The sequence below is a fragment of the Marmota monax genome, unplaced genomic scaffold, assembly GCF_021218885.2.
Source record: "Marmota monax isolate L192 unplaced genomic scaffold, Marmota_monax_Labrador192_F-V1.1 WCK01_AAM20220418_F8-fsc00055, whole genome shotgun sequence".
In the NCBI taxonomy this organism is placed as follows: Eukaryota; Metazoa; Chordata; class Mammalia; order Rodentia; family Sciuridae; genus Marmota; species Marmota monax.
In genome coordinates this window covers 4,080,419-4,096,424 of record NW_026695205.1, presented here as the reverse complement: position 1 = coordinate 4,096,424, position 16,006 = coordinate 4,080,419, and the positions used below count along the sequence as shown (strand labels likewise).

Sequence of the window (16,006 nt, the reverse complement as noted above, 5' to 3'; positions counted from 1 at the left end):
TTCCAACCTCCGATGTCACTCTCTTTTCTTCACTATGTTCTACTACCTGCCATTCTAAGGAGACACTGAAGTTTCTGTATCTAATGCTAAGCATAGTAAAAAAGAGAAGGGGTGCTGTCTCAAAACGATGTCTCTCATTTACAAGGGTCCCTAAGCAAAGGCAGGGAGTATTTTCTTCACCTTGGAGGAGGGATCCAGGGTGCTGAATTAAGAAGAGAACAAAGAACCATAACACTAAGGTTCATTCAGGTTGGAAAGAATGAATCACACCTCCCGTGTCTTGGCATACTTGAAAAAAGTGACCAGAACCTTAAACAGTTAAGAGACCAGATCAAGGCAAAGGTTGATCTTTAAAAAGCCACATCTCCTTACCTCTTGGAATACTGATTTCACGGAAACTCGGGCAGTTGAAAATCCCCAATACCACTTGTTGAACAGCCCCACCCAAGGGGGTTTTGGCAGAACTGAAGCCAGTGGGGGTATGCAGACAGTATCTCCAAGGGAAAAGCAAGGCAGATGGGGGAATTGACTAAATACTCCCAGAAGCAGGAAGCAGGAGGCTACAGCAGTACTTTGCAAAAGTAGCAGCAATGAGGATCTTCTGTTTGTGGAGCCTGGGTGCTGGGGGAGCACAGGGCACCACTTCAAGCCCTCCTGAGTCAGGGGCCAAAGTTCATGTCTTTTTCTCTGAACACGTGAAGTCAAACCTTTCTTCTGGGCTATTTTTCACTGCCAAATGCCCCAGAAAACAGGACAGAACAGACTTTTGTCCTCTTTCCAACTGCATATAGCCAAGAATGACAGAAAAGTGGAAGGTTGCTTCCAGATCCCTGCAACTGTAGTAGGATCCACATCAGCCAACCTCGGAAAAGCTCAAGGCACAACCACTTTCCTTCCATCATGAAGTCAGAGAGACCTCCGCCCCCAAATGGCCCCAGCCTGCGGCTGACCTGTTGCACCTGCCCACCTGCCATGAATTCACTCCAGGAGAGAAACTAAAAGGTCACGTCAGGCTCTCTCCCCAGCAAGATCCCAGAGAATCCTGGGGAAACTGACATTTTTAAAATCACCTCTTTCAAGCTCCGTCAGAGGAGCACAACTTTTAACTCTACCTCCACTCCCAACCCCCGCCCCCCGCCCAGGCTTCCTTTTCAATACTTTCCTCCATTGAAGGGAGGGCTTGGCGAGAAAGAGTTAAAAAAAAAAAGGTGCACGACTAATCGACTAATTCCCCAAACCCTCTCTCTAATCTACATACAAAAAGAACAGCCTTGCGCGAGATGCAGAAACCTCCAGCAATTTAGCTCAGCCCTCACCTGTCTTATGCAACAGTACACACACAGACGCTCCGCACATCCGCAAGGCCCGGTCCACAGCCCCCTTTAATTCGGGAGACATAGTTTTGCGCCTTTCTTTTCCCTACGCAGAACCCAGCTCCACTGGCAGCAGAGAGAAATGTAACCTTAGTGCCAAACGCCTGGCAGGAACACAGAGACGACACACAGACACCAAAATGCACCTCGTTGCTCTCCTTGGTGCTGAAATCACATTAGCGAGGAAAGGAAGGAGGCAGAGTGCCCCGGACTTACCCGGGCCGGTGCCGGCTGGAGCAGAGCGGCTCCCTGGGAAGGATTCCTGTGTGTTCGGCTGAGCCAGCTGATGCGCTCACCTAGAGCCCACCTCGCTCGCTTCTCTTCCCTTCCTCCTTCTCCGAGAGGAAGGGAGCAGGCTCCAAGACAGGAACGAAATCCAAGCCGGCAGGGCTGCGAGTGGAAGGAGAAGCGGAGGCAGCCCCAATAAGATCAAAAAGTCAGGCGGCTTGCTCCACCAGTGGTAACTGGTCGGGTCAGGGAGGACCCCCGGCTCTTCCTCTCCTGGGTCTGCTCCTGCCTGTCTCTGCGTGTTGAGCCAACAGCCTTAGCACAGTCGGTTCCTGCCTCTGACGTGAACGAGATGAGGAAGCCTGGGACTGCTCTGCTGTCTCTCTCTCACGCGCTCTCTCTTTTCCCCTCTTGCTGAAATTTCAGCAGCGTATTTTTTTTAAGCCTCCGTTTTTCCCATTCCTCTGCCAGCAGCCCCCTAGTGGACAGAAAAGAAAAACACCCTGGGTCCTCTTGAACAGTCTGGATTCAGGCACAGCAATACTCCTGCACCCACTAACTCCAGGGGGCTGCCTCTGCAAAGCCAGGGTCCAGAAGAGGGCAGAGTCTTCCCTCTGGCCAACACTGGCCGGAGGAGGGAGGGAAGGGACGGGGAGATCTTGCAGATCCTTTGGAAGGAGAAGTAAAGCGGGAATTTGGGAAGGGGTGGGGCTTGGTGGGGGACAGAATGTTTTGGAATAAGGCGAGTTGTGAGTTTCTCTAGTAGTTTAAGTTCCTGGCTCAGCAGAAGAAATCCTCCAAAGAGTCAGGTGAGGAATGTGTGTGCCCAGCACAACCCAGAGATGGCAGTGCTTAAAGAGGCAGGGAATGCAGGAGGCCAAGGAGAACATCTCCTGCCAGCACCCCGTCCAAATCCATAAGATGGCTCTTTTGAGAGCTAGTAAGAAGAAATATCCTTAGATCATCTCAGAGGTAGGAATGGAAGTGACCCTGTAGAGCATCCATGGAGAACCTTGTCTGACAAGGAGCCTCAAGGGGTCACTTCTCACAGGCTCACTCACTTTGAAGTGCACAGTCTCACAGCCTCTGGAAAGTGTCCTAGGACTTGCATCTGCAGACTCGACTCGAGCCCTAGTTTCAGACTGCCACTCATCTACTGGACACTCTGCTTCTCTATGGCTCGGTTCCACTGTTTGTAAAATGTGGATAGTGCTGCCCCCTCCCTACTGAATAGGGATGTGGATGGATCAGAGTGGAATAGAGACAGAACTCAGACTGGCAGGAAATTTAAAGGCAATCTTGTTTAAACACTCTTCTTCTGTTTGATTCACCCTTGGTAAATAATAACAGCTAACATTTATATTTATACCAGGTGCTAGGCAGTACCATAAGCTCTCACCTGTCTTAGCTCATTTAACCCATATGATCATCCTAATGTAAATGCTATTATTGCATTTGATAAACTAGGAAACTGAGGCACAGAGTGATATAACTTGCCCTAGATCACACAGTTAGTGCATATCAGGGATGGCATTAGAACATGGGACATCTGAACCTGGAACTTTCTCTGATAACCACTATACCTCTAAAATAAACAGAAAATAACAATAAACCATGGTTTGTGTTGCTTTTATTTATGATAAAGTGCCTAGGTTGTTATAATGAATTTATGTGCAGCTGAGGTTTGTTTTTAATTATTTACAACTACTGATACCACACAAACTTTCATAATTGCTCTTCCTGATGAGAATCCCATAAGAAAAATAATTCTCTTGGAGATTTGGGTAGTTTTACCGTCACAAAAATTATCACAAATCCCATGAAATTGGAAACTATCGGGATTTAGCATCAGGTCAGATGACACATCACTCAATTTCTGTATCAATAGCAGATCACTGCTGGGTGCCTAACACAGTGTACAGGTGGAGCCAGCAACCTAATGAGTCTCATTGTCACCATGCGAGCTAATAAGCCCTCAGTGAGGCACTGGCCCTTCTTACCTACTATGAATTACGAATTCCTTGCCTAATGAGGCTCACTTTAGTTTTACTTTCTTTGCATCAAAAGTGAACTGGGCAGAGCCAAGATGGAATGGGATGCTAAGAAATCCTGGCTCCTGTCTTCATGGAGTTTGCAGCTTCTCAAAGTGGGGAGAAGAGTGAGTGAGCACACGGAAAAGCACTTAACCCAGTCTGAGGCCTGCTGGGCTGCCCAGCACGCTGGCACCTGAGCTGAGGCCTGAGAAGTTCTCTCAGCAGAGAGGGGGCGAGAGTGGAGCCGAAGGCGTGAGTGTGCAAACTCATGGGGGTTGGAGAGAGCCCAGCATCAAGTTTTCAAGGCTAACATCACCATCCCATTTATAGCTGGGGAAACTGAGGCCCAGGCAAGTGGAATGTGCAAGGTCACCCATCTAATACAGATCTAAGCACCCAAAGATCAAAAGCATCAAAGCAAATGTCTTTGGCTCTTATGCTATCTGCTTTGGGGAGGCACAGTGATGGCTTCTCCTATCACTTGAACCCGCATGTGGGGTGTTTCAATAGCACAGTCACTAAGTGAGGATGTGGCATCTTCAAGGAAGCAGGATGTGTGATCTGTTATCAGATGAGAAGACCACCAAGAAGGCACCAGGCAGTTCAGAAAAGGAAAAACTCAGGATGGTAGATTTTACAGCTGGATGTAAATTGACGAGGTATATTAGAAAATGGGATTGTTTCAGAACAACAAAGACATTAGAGACTTGCATTTGAAAGGAGAAGAATGTGAAAAGGGGCCAAAAGAGTTTGAGACCAAGTGGTGGGAGCCCAGAGGAGGAGGAGATCCTGTTGCCTGGAAGGGATTATGAGGCCTTCACACAAGAAGTGGCCATTCATCTGGACCTTAAAGAATGTGGGTTCAGGAAATGGTGCACCGTTGGACCCAGACATTAAATAAATACATGGAAAATGTGAGCTCTGAGCTGCATTGAACAGCAGTGGGACATGGATTAAAAGAAAAGTAAAAAAGTTATCATAGGCTGAAAGATGTCAAGCTTTGGAAGATGAATGGGTTTGGGAAGAGTGGTGGGAAAGTGAGGGTCTTAGTCAGCTATGTCACTGGTGTGACTAAAATACCCAACCAGAACAATTATAGAGAAGAAAAAACTTATTTAGGGGCTTATAGTTTCAGAGGTCTCAATCCATAGACAGCAGACTCCATTCCTCAGGGCTTGAGGTGAGGCTGAACATCATGGAGGAACAGTATAGCAGAGGGAATCAGCTCACATCATGATTAGGAAGCAGAGAGACTCCCCTCTCCAGATACAAAATATATATCCAATAGCCATGCCCCCAATGGCCACTTCCTCCAGCCACACCCCACCTGCCTCCAGTTACCACCCAGTTAATCCCACCAGGGATCAATTCACTGATTAGGTTAAGGCTAGACCCCAGTCATTTCTCCTCCTTCTCACATTGATTCACATATGAGCTTTTGGGGGACACCACATCTAAACCGTAACAGTGAGATTGGTGGATAAATTTGGTTTGGGACAGGCCAAGTTTGGGGAAGGTCCAAATATGTATTGTGATATAAATGTCTAGGCGGTGACTGGAGTATAATCTCTGGAGCCCAGGTTGAGTTCTGGGGTTGGCAATGTAGACCCGAAGCCCATTTTCTTGGACCTGCTTTTTGTTTGGACAGAGGCCCTCCACAGGAGAAAACCAGGAGTACTAAAGACAGGATCTCAGCTCTGCTTTCTTAATCCCTGGATCAGGCTTTATGCTTCCTTAGTCCTTAGAGATAAAATGCTTGATGCTCAGGAGATATCTACAAAATACTTTTTGATTGGTTCATAACAACATGTATTTTACCTAACCCAAATGTATTAGGTAAAAATAACATTGGGCCAAGATCAGTTATTGGTACCTTCTGTCCCACACTTACGGACAAGGCTTCTCCATCACAATCCTCTTTGATTGTCAGTGGATCTTTCTTTCTTTATATGTGGTGCTGAGGATTGAACCCAGGGCCTCACACCTGCCAGGCAAGCACTCTACCACTGAGCCATAGCTCCAGTCCCTCACAATCTCCTCTTGAAAGCTGGTAATCCCTGGCCTCTGGGCTTCGTTTGAGCACTCAGCCCCTAGCCCTCCTCTATATTGGCATTACTCTCCATCCACGCAAGTAGACAAAATGAAGCATTTCCTCAGCATTCAACTGTCCCCAGAGAATGAGAAGCCACAGTGTGGCCAGTCACCATGATGTCATTTCCCAATGAAAATCTATAGCATGGCCAACATTTCAGAAGGCCCTAGCATCCACCCTTCCAGAACTTGAGGGTGGACACGGGGACTCAAAAGGCATATCTATGGCTTTTTAATGGAAAAGGGAAGGGACCTAGGCCTCCATTTGGGGAGATGATGAACCACGGGGAGCCCTCACTTCCCAGGCTACCCACGGCCAATGTCATAGCACTGTTCCCAGGAAGAGGTTTGGTGTGAAGACCACATAAGGTAGGACTCTGACCAGCAGAGAACGAAGAGGAGCGGTAGGCAAGGTCTAGATGTCGGTCAGCTCCCAAAGCCATCGTGGCCAGGCAGTCCTTCGGCAGCAAGCCGTGTCATTTCCCAGCCCTTCCTTCTACGCAGTTTCTGACCTTCCCTCCATCCTTCCCCCATGTCTGAGTTTACTGGGCACGATAGTAGGATTATTACAACTGCCCTCCTGTGAAGACACAAACTGCTGGAGCCAGGACAGGCTTTGTCTTCAGGGAGCATCTGGCAGGACACTCTGGGGCTTAGGAACCCAGGAGGGGGAGGGGTTAGGGAAGAGGGCAGGGCCAGGGCAGATGCTTCCCACTGAGGAGGAGTCGGGTTGCTTGAAGAGAGTAGAGTGGGTAGAATGAGGTTCTTCCAGGTTGGAGACGTTGTTCCGGAGAAGATTTTCCCCACTTCACATCTTTTCCCCATAGCACAGGTAGGGAAGCTAGGTGCCTCCTGCAATCTTAAGCGACTCTGCCCACCAGCGGGGCGAAGGGCCTGCCCTGAGCCTCCTACTCTGTGCCTACACTCCTAATGACAATAGCCCACTCTCTGCCACACTCTGTAGAGAGGCCAGAAGTGGCATTCTGCCGGCAGGAAGTCCAGGAGTGTTAGGCATGGTGACCCAGCAGCTCCCCTAAAGCCATGACACAGCTTAGCCCTGTCCCAGAGGAGAGAGGACAAGAGTGGACAGAAGTCTCAGAGCCCCCTCCCACACCACAGTCCCTGACAGAGTGTGGACTAGCCGAGCCTCTGCAATGACTGGGAGATCACGTCCTCCCACCACCTACCTTATAGATAATCAGGAGCTGAGTGTTTAAGCCATCCTAGGGAAACTGCCCGGGGACTCCCTGACCTTCAACATAAGGGTGTTGGCCTACGTGATGCTCTCAGGGCCTGTGAGAAAGACCAGAGCAGAGAGCAGAAGCACCAGCACTCGGCGTGGTTATTAGTGGGAACTTCCCCAAAATGGTCCGACTCAGGGAGGACGGTCACCTGTCAGGATGCCATAGGGACATTTAAGCTGGTTGGTTGGAGCAAGTGACTCATCATTTCCCTTTCAACTCAGATAATGTGAAATTGTATTGACCAAATGGCTAAGAAATTTGCCTAGGGAGGACCCTGTCAGGATCTGGGGTTTATATTCAGGGGGTGGGGGGAGGAATTCTTAAAGATGACCCTGAGGACAATGTACCTCAAGTGCTCATCCTCCCAAGGGGGTAGAGAAGGCCCTGTCCCACTCATGCCTGGTCTGGGCTGGAGTTCTGTGCCAGCCTGACTCAGCAGGACTTGGTGGCCTCATTACATAATAGAGCTGATGTCTGGGGACAGTTCTGGAGAGCCAGCTGACTGCCACCAAAACAGGAAGGCTGAAGTTATAGCAGGCACTGGCTGGGGGACCGAGGTGGCAGCCCTAATAAGTTTAATAACACTGAGGGACAGAAGTTCCCTAGAGGAAGAACAAGCCTGTAAGGAGGGTGTCAGAGCCAGGAAAGAAGGTAGGCACCTGGACAGTTCCAAGATCTGTCCGCCCACTGACAAGCCAGAGACCACCTGTGGTGCTCATGAAATAGGTAAAAGGGACCCCTGGGCCAAATCTCTCTCCTGTTCTGGAGCCACAAGACAAAATGCCACTGTGCTAGACTGACAGCTAACATTGTGCCTGCTGAACACTCTCCCCCACCTCACCCCTCTTTGCTAGAACCCAAACGTGTCCATCCCCCATTCACAGGCCCTGCCCTGGGGGCTTGACTAAGGCCTGACCGTGTTCCTCAGTTCTCTAGATATGGTGAAGATTTGGGGGCTGGGGGCATATCCCAAGCAGAAACAGGAAACATGTAAACCTAGAGTTGACCATAATCACCTTTCCTGGATTAATGGAGAAATCCATCCTCAGTTACAAATAAAGATGCAGGAAGTAGAGCCAAATTCAGGGAGAAAGGGAGCCCAGATAGTGCTGTCTGAGGTTCTAGATCCAACCAATCCTAAACTCCCAGTTATATGAGCTGATAAACACTCCTTTCACTTCAGCTAATTTGCACTGGGTCTTTGTCAAGCTAGTTTGACTTTTCAATCTTGTAAGGAAAATTTAAATCTCCCTTAGGGATGCGCTTTCACCCAGGGTGAGGAAGACCCAAATGGGAACCTAAGACCTGATGGTTCTTAGCGGGAGAGCAGCCGCAGGAGCAGGGAATAGGCTGGGTTTTCAAGGAGGAGACGTGAACATTTCTTTGTCATTCTGCAGAGGACAAGTACTGAGACCCAAGTACTTTCTGGGGAGTGTAGGAAAAAGGCCCAGTGGAATGATAAGGTGGCCTTACTGCATCCATGCTGAATATGGTGACCATGGGAGGCATGGGGTGCACCTTCCCCAGAGCACATATTAGTTATGAAGGTCGTCAGGGGCTCAGCTGTCCTGCTTTGTGGATCACTCACCTGCACCAGGGTGGCCATCCAGGAACCACATTCATCCGTGATGAACCTGCCCTTTACCCCCTGGTTTCCAGCCCAGAACAACACCTCTGACCTCCCAATCCTTTGGTGGCTTTCTGGGCATAACTGGGTTACAGGGCTCTGAGCAGACTCCTCCTATTCCAGGAAGCTACCACCCTAAGCCTGTGCAAGTTTGCAGCATCTCTCTGAGGCAGGAACCTGCTTGGAGCCTCAAGCTCCAGGGCACAGGACCTGGCCTGCTGCAGCCCTTCTGGGGCGGAGAGCTGCTGGGTGATGGAATGCTGGCCAGGGAGGGATGCGGCTGAGCCCCTGGCTCCCCGGCCTGTTTGCCAGCCAGCGGGAATTGTTATCTACACCAGAGAGCAAGCCAGGCTTCCCACACTGAATTAGCAAGAGCAAAGCAGATGTCTCCCTTCAGTGCAGCCAAAGACGAGATGGGACAGAGCTGGCTTTTGTTCCCTACTGTCACAGACAGGGGCAACTGTGGGGGCCCAGAGCAGGTACCTTCCCTCTACCATGTCTGGGCAACCTGGGGTCAAACCTGCAACTGACTCTGCCAGTTCCTCCTCTCCCTGGCTGCCTAGACAGCTTCCTCCCCACCAATTTCTTACTCACTTTGTTCTTAGAGCTCTGGTTTCATTTCCCACAGTCTCTGAATAAGAAACGGAGGCCCAGTTTTAAGGTTTGTCTTCTATTTGGCCATTTTAGAGATCAAGTCCTCACCTATGTCCCCTTCCCCTCTTGAGTGCAACCCCTGGAGGGGACCCTGGGCCCACGAGTCAGGCCCTCCTCCTCCTCTGCTGCTGTGTATTGTAGGTTCCTCCTCGTGGTGCAAGGGGGTTGCTCTGGTTGGAACGTCTGTGTTCCCTCCGGAATCCATTGAAACTCAATCCCCAGGGCAACAGTATTAAAAGTTTGTCCCTTTGGGAGGTGAGGAGGCCCTGAGGACTCCACTGATACGAATAGAATTAGTGACCTTATAAAAGGGCTTGAAGGAACTAGCCAGGCCCCTTTTGAGCTCTGGGGCCTTCTCCATGTGAGGACAGAGCAGCAAAGGCACCATCTTGGAAGCAGAGACCAAGACTCAACAGACACTGAACCTGTGGCACCTGGATCTTGGACTTCCCAGCCTCCAGAGCAGTGAAAGATACGTTTCTACAATCCCATGTCACTTGGTGGAAGGGCAAGGTCTGAGAAATGTGTTAGACAATTTTGCCACTGTGTGAACATCAGAGAGCATACTTAACACAGACAAGATGGGGACGACGCCCCTAGACGATGTGATCTTATGGGACCACCGTCCTATAAGAGGCCTGTCATTGACATATTGCAGCATATGACTGTATTATAAGTTATCCAGTGTCAGGTATTGTATTATAGCAGCACAAATGGGCTCCGACAGGGGTGGTGGGGCCAGAGTCCATTCTAAACTGTTGTCACATGATCTCCCATGTTCTGCTGCTCCCCAGCCAGAGCTCCAGGAGCTGCCTGCCTCCTTCCCACTTGTGATGACTGGAATGTGTCATCTTTCAGGCCACATTCCCCACAGGAGGAAGAGAAGGACGGTGGCTTCCGAGGCTTCCCAGCACAGGGGCGCTGGGTTGGAATCCTTGCTCCGGCTCCTGCTCTGAATTCGGGAGAGGTGCTTTTCAGTTTTTTTATGTGTAAACTGGAGATGAAAATGGTTCCTTCCTCAAAGGGCAGCTGTGCTGATTTCATGAGTTAACTCATAGAAAGCACTAGAAAGCATCCACAGCAGAGTGTTCCCTTGATGCTATTATTCAGCAAACAATTTTGAATATACGTATTTTAGAAAGAAAACAAAAAACCTTGTTCCCATCTTGGGTTAGTTCCGACTTTATAAATAATGTCCTTCCTGGACTCAGCATCTGCCCCCTGCCTCTTGCTTAGCTAAACATTAATAGGACTCTGTGCTCTTGACTCTTGAGGGCCTTGTCAGGTCTGCCAAGAAAATGTCTCTGTGATGAAGGGGATCATCGGGACCCTAGACCTGGGGTCAGTGGACCTGGGGTTAAGCTTCTCTTGAACTACTTCTCTGCTGAGCAGCTCTGCCTAGTCACTCTCTCCACACCCCAATTCCTCCCCCAAACAGGGTCATGATGACGATGCCCTCTCAGGACACTGTGCTGATTAGCGGAAATGATGGCTGGAGTTTCAAAAGCTGCATCTGAAACACAGTAGAACCTCCACAGATGTGCACACCCAGCTGCATAGGTGTGGTCCTGCCCCCTCCACCGCTGGGAGGCTGCCCCTCAGCGAGGCCTCTCCTCAGAGTGGCCACCTCCCAGTGGGCCCCAGCCTTGTGTTTCATCACACCCCTGGTCCCCTGCTGGCATTTCCTAGCCCACCCTCCTGCTCATTGCTCCGCCCTCCTCTGGACTTGCTCTCCTGCAGCCCAGGGCCTCTGTCTGAGCCGAGGCCCCACAGCCTGGAACAGTCCCTGGCTCAAGCAAACATATTCCATAAATATTGCCACGGAGAGCACATTTTATATCCTAGTCAATTTTAGTTCCCTCGTAGCATGCTTTATGGCAAGCAGCAAGGTTCTGAATCAGGCAGAACGGAAGTTAAGCCTTCTCTCTTCCACCTTTCGAAATATACTCTGAGCTCTTTTTCCCCCCACCCTCCTAGAAGACAAAGAAAATATGCCACGGGGTTACTGTGAAGATTAACAGAGATGACGGTGACCAGAGCAGTGACTGACATCCAGAGGCAGCTCATTAAATCCCTGCTAAATGAAGGAAGAAGAGACTGCGCCTACTCCCTGCATCTCATCGCCTGCCTCCCCAGCCTCTCTCTCCTTCCTGCCTCGGCCCTGCCTCCCCTCCCTCCCCGAGGCTGGCACACTGGGAATCCTGCTAATCCTTCAGCCACAGGGCATCTGTCTCGCCGAGTCCCTGCTGGCAACAGCAATCTGGATCAGTGTTAGAAGTTATTACCCTTTAAAGCAAGGGTCGGCTACTATTTTAGCTCAAGTGCCACAAATATGGAACAAATTTTGCCACAGGCACCAGAGTGGCCAAAGGAGCATCTTTCCAATTTTCAGAAAGCCATCACTGGCACCCACTGGCACGGTGGCTCCATGTCTGGCTTTTCTTTATGGCCCTCAATATTCCCATCCTGTACCTCTTTTCATCTGTTTTAATCTATCTCTCTATAGGAAAAACTTATCTCCTTTCTCTCTCTCTCTCTCTCTCTCTCTCTCTCTCTCTCTCTCTCTCTTTCTCTCTCTCAGCTTTAGTCCTCTTCTCTCCTCAAGTAGAAAGGTCCTCTCATGCTGTTTTCTGTGCTATTTATTCCAACATTTCCCTACACACACACACACACACACACACACACACACACACACACCATTTTTGTCCGCCTGTGTGTGCCTGTCTCTTGGTAGAGAGATGGTGGTAAGATTGGTAAGATTCCAAGATTTAGATACGGACCAGGTAAGAAGGCCCAACACTGGGAGACTCCTGTCATGGGAGACAACTACTCCTGTGGCTCCCATCCCTCTCTAGTCAAGCTCTCCAAGTGAAAGAAAGCTCTGGGTTCTCCCTGCCCTAGCATGTTGCCTATCAAAATATGGTAGTAAGTAGTAAGTAGAAAACTTTGCCCAGTTAGAACAAATACAAAGACTCTCGGTGGAGCTTCTGAAATGAGAGAATATTTGGGTCCAAGTTAGGTTGAACTCCTACTTGTCCCAGCCCTGTCCCAAGATCATCTGTAAGGCCTCTGTACAGGTCAAGGAGCACAGGTTCTAATCTTGGTCCAGCAGGGACCTGCCACTCTTCCCATTTATAACCCCTTGAGTTGACATTTCCACCTTTAAAAATAATCATGTCCACTCTGGACTCTGCACCCCTTGGCGTGCACTCTGAGGATGAGAAGTGAGGCCTAAGGCTGCAGGCATCTTGGGCCACAGGAAGAGTGGGTGAACACTCCACTTTCCTTGTTATTAACACGCGTGAGTGGGGAGCCACATGGAATTGCTTTGCAAATTTAGAGTAGTCCAGATTCAAAGTGCAAGCCTATCTGAAATGGAGTTGCACTTCTCATATGGAATAGCACTGTTGGAAGGTGTCAACTCAGCATCTCAAAGTCAGATTTTGAGTTTCTTTGACCTCCTAGGTAAGCTCTCCCTGCCTGTATCCACATCCCAACTTCACACATCCTATTGGAATTGAGCTAAGCCTAGATCTCCAGAAAACACATGTTCCTGGGGCCTTTGTCGACTGTAATCTGAAGACAGATGCCTTGTGTTAGTCAGAGTCTGATACAGTGCCAGGTACTTTGAAGTGACTGGGACCCTCCTACATTCAAGTAGGAGGTGCTTAGGGAAAATTAAAAAAAAACCAAAAAAACAAACCTTTCCTCGCAAAGAACATGCAAAGGGGCCCTTGATTTCACAAAAGAAAAATATTTTTTAAATGACACAGATATTTAAACTAAAGAAAAAGTCGGAGGAAGACATTATTAGGAGAATCTGTATATTATACACCCATATGAATCCATTATTATGAGCCAGACATCGAGCTAAGAACTTCACATTCCAGATTTCATTTATTTAAATGTTTAAGAAGAGAAATTGAGGAGCAGAGTTTTCTAAGTAGCTGAGAGCATATATTTATCCTGTACCAGAGAATGAAGATGAATGAAAAGCCCTGGTAAGAAAGTAGGTAACTGGATCCTTCACAGAGACCGTTTTAGTCTGGGCTGCTCACCAGAGGTATCTAGAAGAAAGGAAATAATGAACTTGTAGAATGTTGGAGCTGAAAAGAGCCTCAGAACTCATGTTGTCCAGCCACACCGTCTGTTCCACCTGACAGGTGAGGCTGCTGAGGTCCCAAGAGGGAAGGAGCATCCCCACCTTGACCCCGCTGGATGAGTCTAGTTTCCACTTCTCGTCCAGGGGTCCTTCAGGAAGACCTAAGTGCCCTTGTTTGCCCATCGGTCAGAATTTTAAGCTACTGTGTTCCATGGACTAAAGACTCCTTTTGCCTCCAGTACTATATGGGCCTCCTATTCATTGGTTGACCTGTGCATAAGCAATGGCTGTCACTTCTTGTTGTACGGAAAGGGCCTCTTGCTGACAGCCAAGCTCATTAACCCAGCCCTCGTAAGGAAAGCACGCTCCCTGTCTTCCATGAGCATCTGTTTCATCCTGGAGTATGGCCCCGGTGTCATTATTGAAACCTAGCCACAAGACTCAAGAAAGCTAGACGTGGCATTGGTCATTTGACATGTGGGTGCTCCTTGGAACTTATAGAACCTTTGAGCTCCCTGCGTGGCATCTGTCTCAACCCAATCAGTACAAGGTGTTGGTAAAATGATTTGACCAAAAAGCACAACTAGTTAAAATCTTTCACACCAGCCCCTCTCCTCACTTCCTATGGAAAACCACTGGTCTTGACCACAGTCTTACTAGTAGTTCTCTAGTGCTGGTAGATGGCTAGTACTGTGGGTATCAGGAGAGTGCCACTGCTAGGACCACAGTACGAGAACAGAGGTGTGGCAGGAAAGAGAAGTACCCACGCAGTCAGATGTCTGTGCACCATGCAGCTGGTTGGCGAGGCTGCCAGGAGTGCCTCTGCGTCTCCTTGGCCTGGAGGATCACTTTATGCTGTACATTTACATCTCATCTGACCTTTATGAAGGACGTGGAACAGCCATTCTCAACCTCATTCCTGGTGAGGTTGCACCGGCTCAAAGATATCAAATAATTGATGATAAATAATAATGATTAAAATATAAATAATAAATGGTCATAACATAGTATTTAAAAAATGACTATATTCACACAGCAAAAAAGTTATGGAGCACAAGGTCCCATATCTCTAGGACTGTGGTTCCTATGCAATAACCGTCATTTAAATAAATAACATGTATTTAGTATTTCACCAGAGACCCAGCACCTCTGTTCTGAGCTGATACATATGGATATATTCTTACATATATACACACCTATGCATGCCTGCATGTGTATCATTCATTTTTCATAGCAGCCTTTTTTAGGACAGGTACCCATATCGTGGATGAGAATACTGACAGACAGAGACATAAAGCTCAAACAGGGCCCATTCAAATAGCAATACTTTGACCAGGGCTTTCCTCTCGTGGAATCCACAGCTCACTGCTCTTGAACCGTCAAATGTAGACAAAACTCTCCCTCCTTCATCACCTTCCACCTACCCAAACACACACAATTTCTTCACTCCAAACAGAAACTGAGCCAAAGCCCAGAAGTTCCATGAACTTTTGCTATCACCCCTGGTTACCCGGGGTCTCTAATCTTCAGCTTAATAACAACAAGAGGAAAGAAACCCAGCTGCAGAAGCTGGGGTAGGAGCCAGCCCTCAGCGTGAGGCAGTGCTTGTTAGGATGTGCTCATAGGTGAGCACAAGGCAGCCGGCACTCTCCAGGAGGATGCAGGGGGGAGAAGGCCCTGGTAGCCTGTGGCAAGAGCGCCTCCAGAGGCCGAGAAGGAAGTGGCAAGGCCCGAGGCTCTTCCCACCCCCTCCCCCCTCCCCCCTTGGGCAAGATGGGGGACTGGGCTGAGACAACAGTGATATTAAGAGGGTTTGACTGTAATCTAGAAAGCAATAAACTGACATCTTTAAATCCATCTAATGCCCGACGATCAAAAACCAAATTATCAGGTATCAAGAGCAGCTGAGTAGATAGTAAGTACAGGCAAGGGAGAGGTGGGCGGTGGAGTGAAACATCCAGGGTGCAAGGAACATGCCAGTCAACAGGTGGGCGAGAGAGAGCGCAGGATAAACAGGATTTAGGAAGGCCTGGGAGAGAAAATGAGATATCTGAACAGAGCTGAGCTGGGGGGTGGGGATCTGCCCGGACTTCAGGAGACAGACTCCATAGTCTGCTTCTCCACTTGTGGGATTATTTGGAAAGACGCAGGAAGAGTTTCCTCAGACAGGCATGCTGCAGGGCCATGTGTCCTGTGGTCAGGGACATGAGTGTGGCGCCATCCGTGAGGAGGGGCTGGAAATAGAAATTATGCCTTGAAAAAATGAAAAAAAAAATCTTTTCATTTCTATGCATTCCCAGGTCACTAAGTCCAATAATAAGATCACTCACTTCTCAATCATGCTGTACCTCGGGCATCTGCTCAGCTCATATGCTGGCAGAGTGGGAGAGATATGTGACCTGAATATCTACCCACAGAACATAGCAGGTTTTAAAGAATCTTCTACTCCAAAGAGCTTGCATTCCAAATCTGTCACTACCTGCTTCTGTTTAGTAGAATAGCCCACATGGTAAGAGGTGCAGGAGTTAAAAGATAGCACTGCATAGGTAATACAGGAAGAATCCTATGCAAAAAGTGTCTGACCCTCAGTAGAGCGAAACTGGGACCTCTGACATTAGCAATTGTGTGTATGTGCGTGTGTGTGTGCGTGTGTG

At 48.8% G+C, this 16,006-nt stretch overlaps 1 protein-coding gene across 2 annotated transcripts in view; it reads right to left on the bottom strand.

Annotated features, from left to right (window-relative positions):
* Tnr (tenascin R) overlaps positions 1-16,006 on the bottom strand; it is a 422,792-nt gene that overhangs the window by 375,835 nt on the left and 30,951 nt on the right. For both annotated transcript variants that reach the window (XM_058574395.1, XM_046430279.2), the window contains exon 2: positions 1,590-2,079. The gene's annotated coding sequence lies outside the window, so the exon portion shown is untranslated. The remainder of the gene's footprint in view (positions 1-1,589; positions 2,080-16,006) is intronic.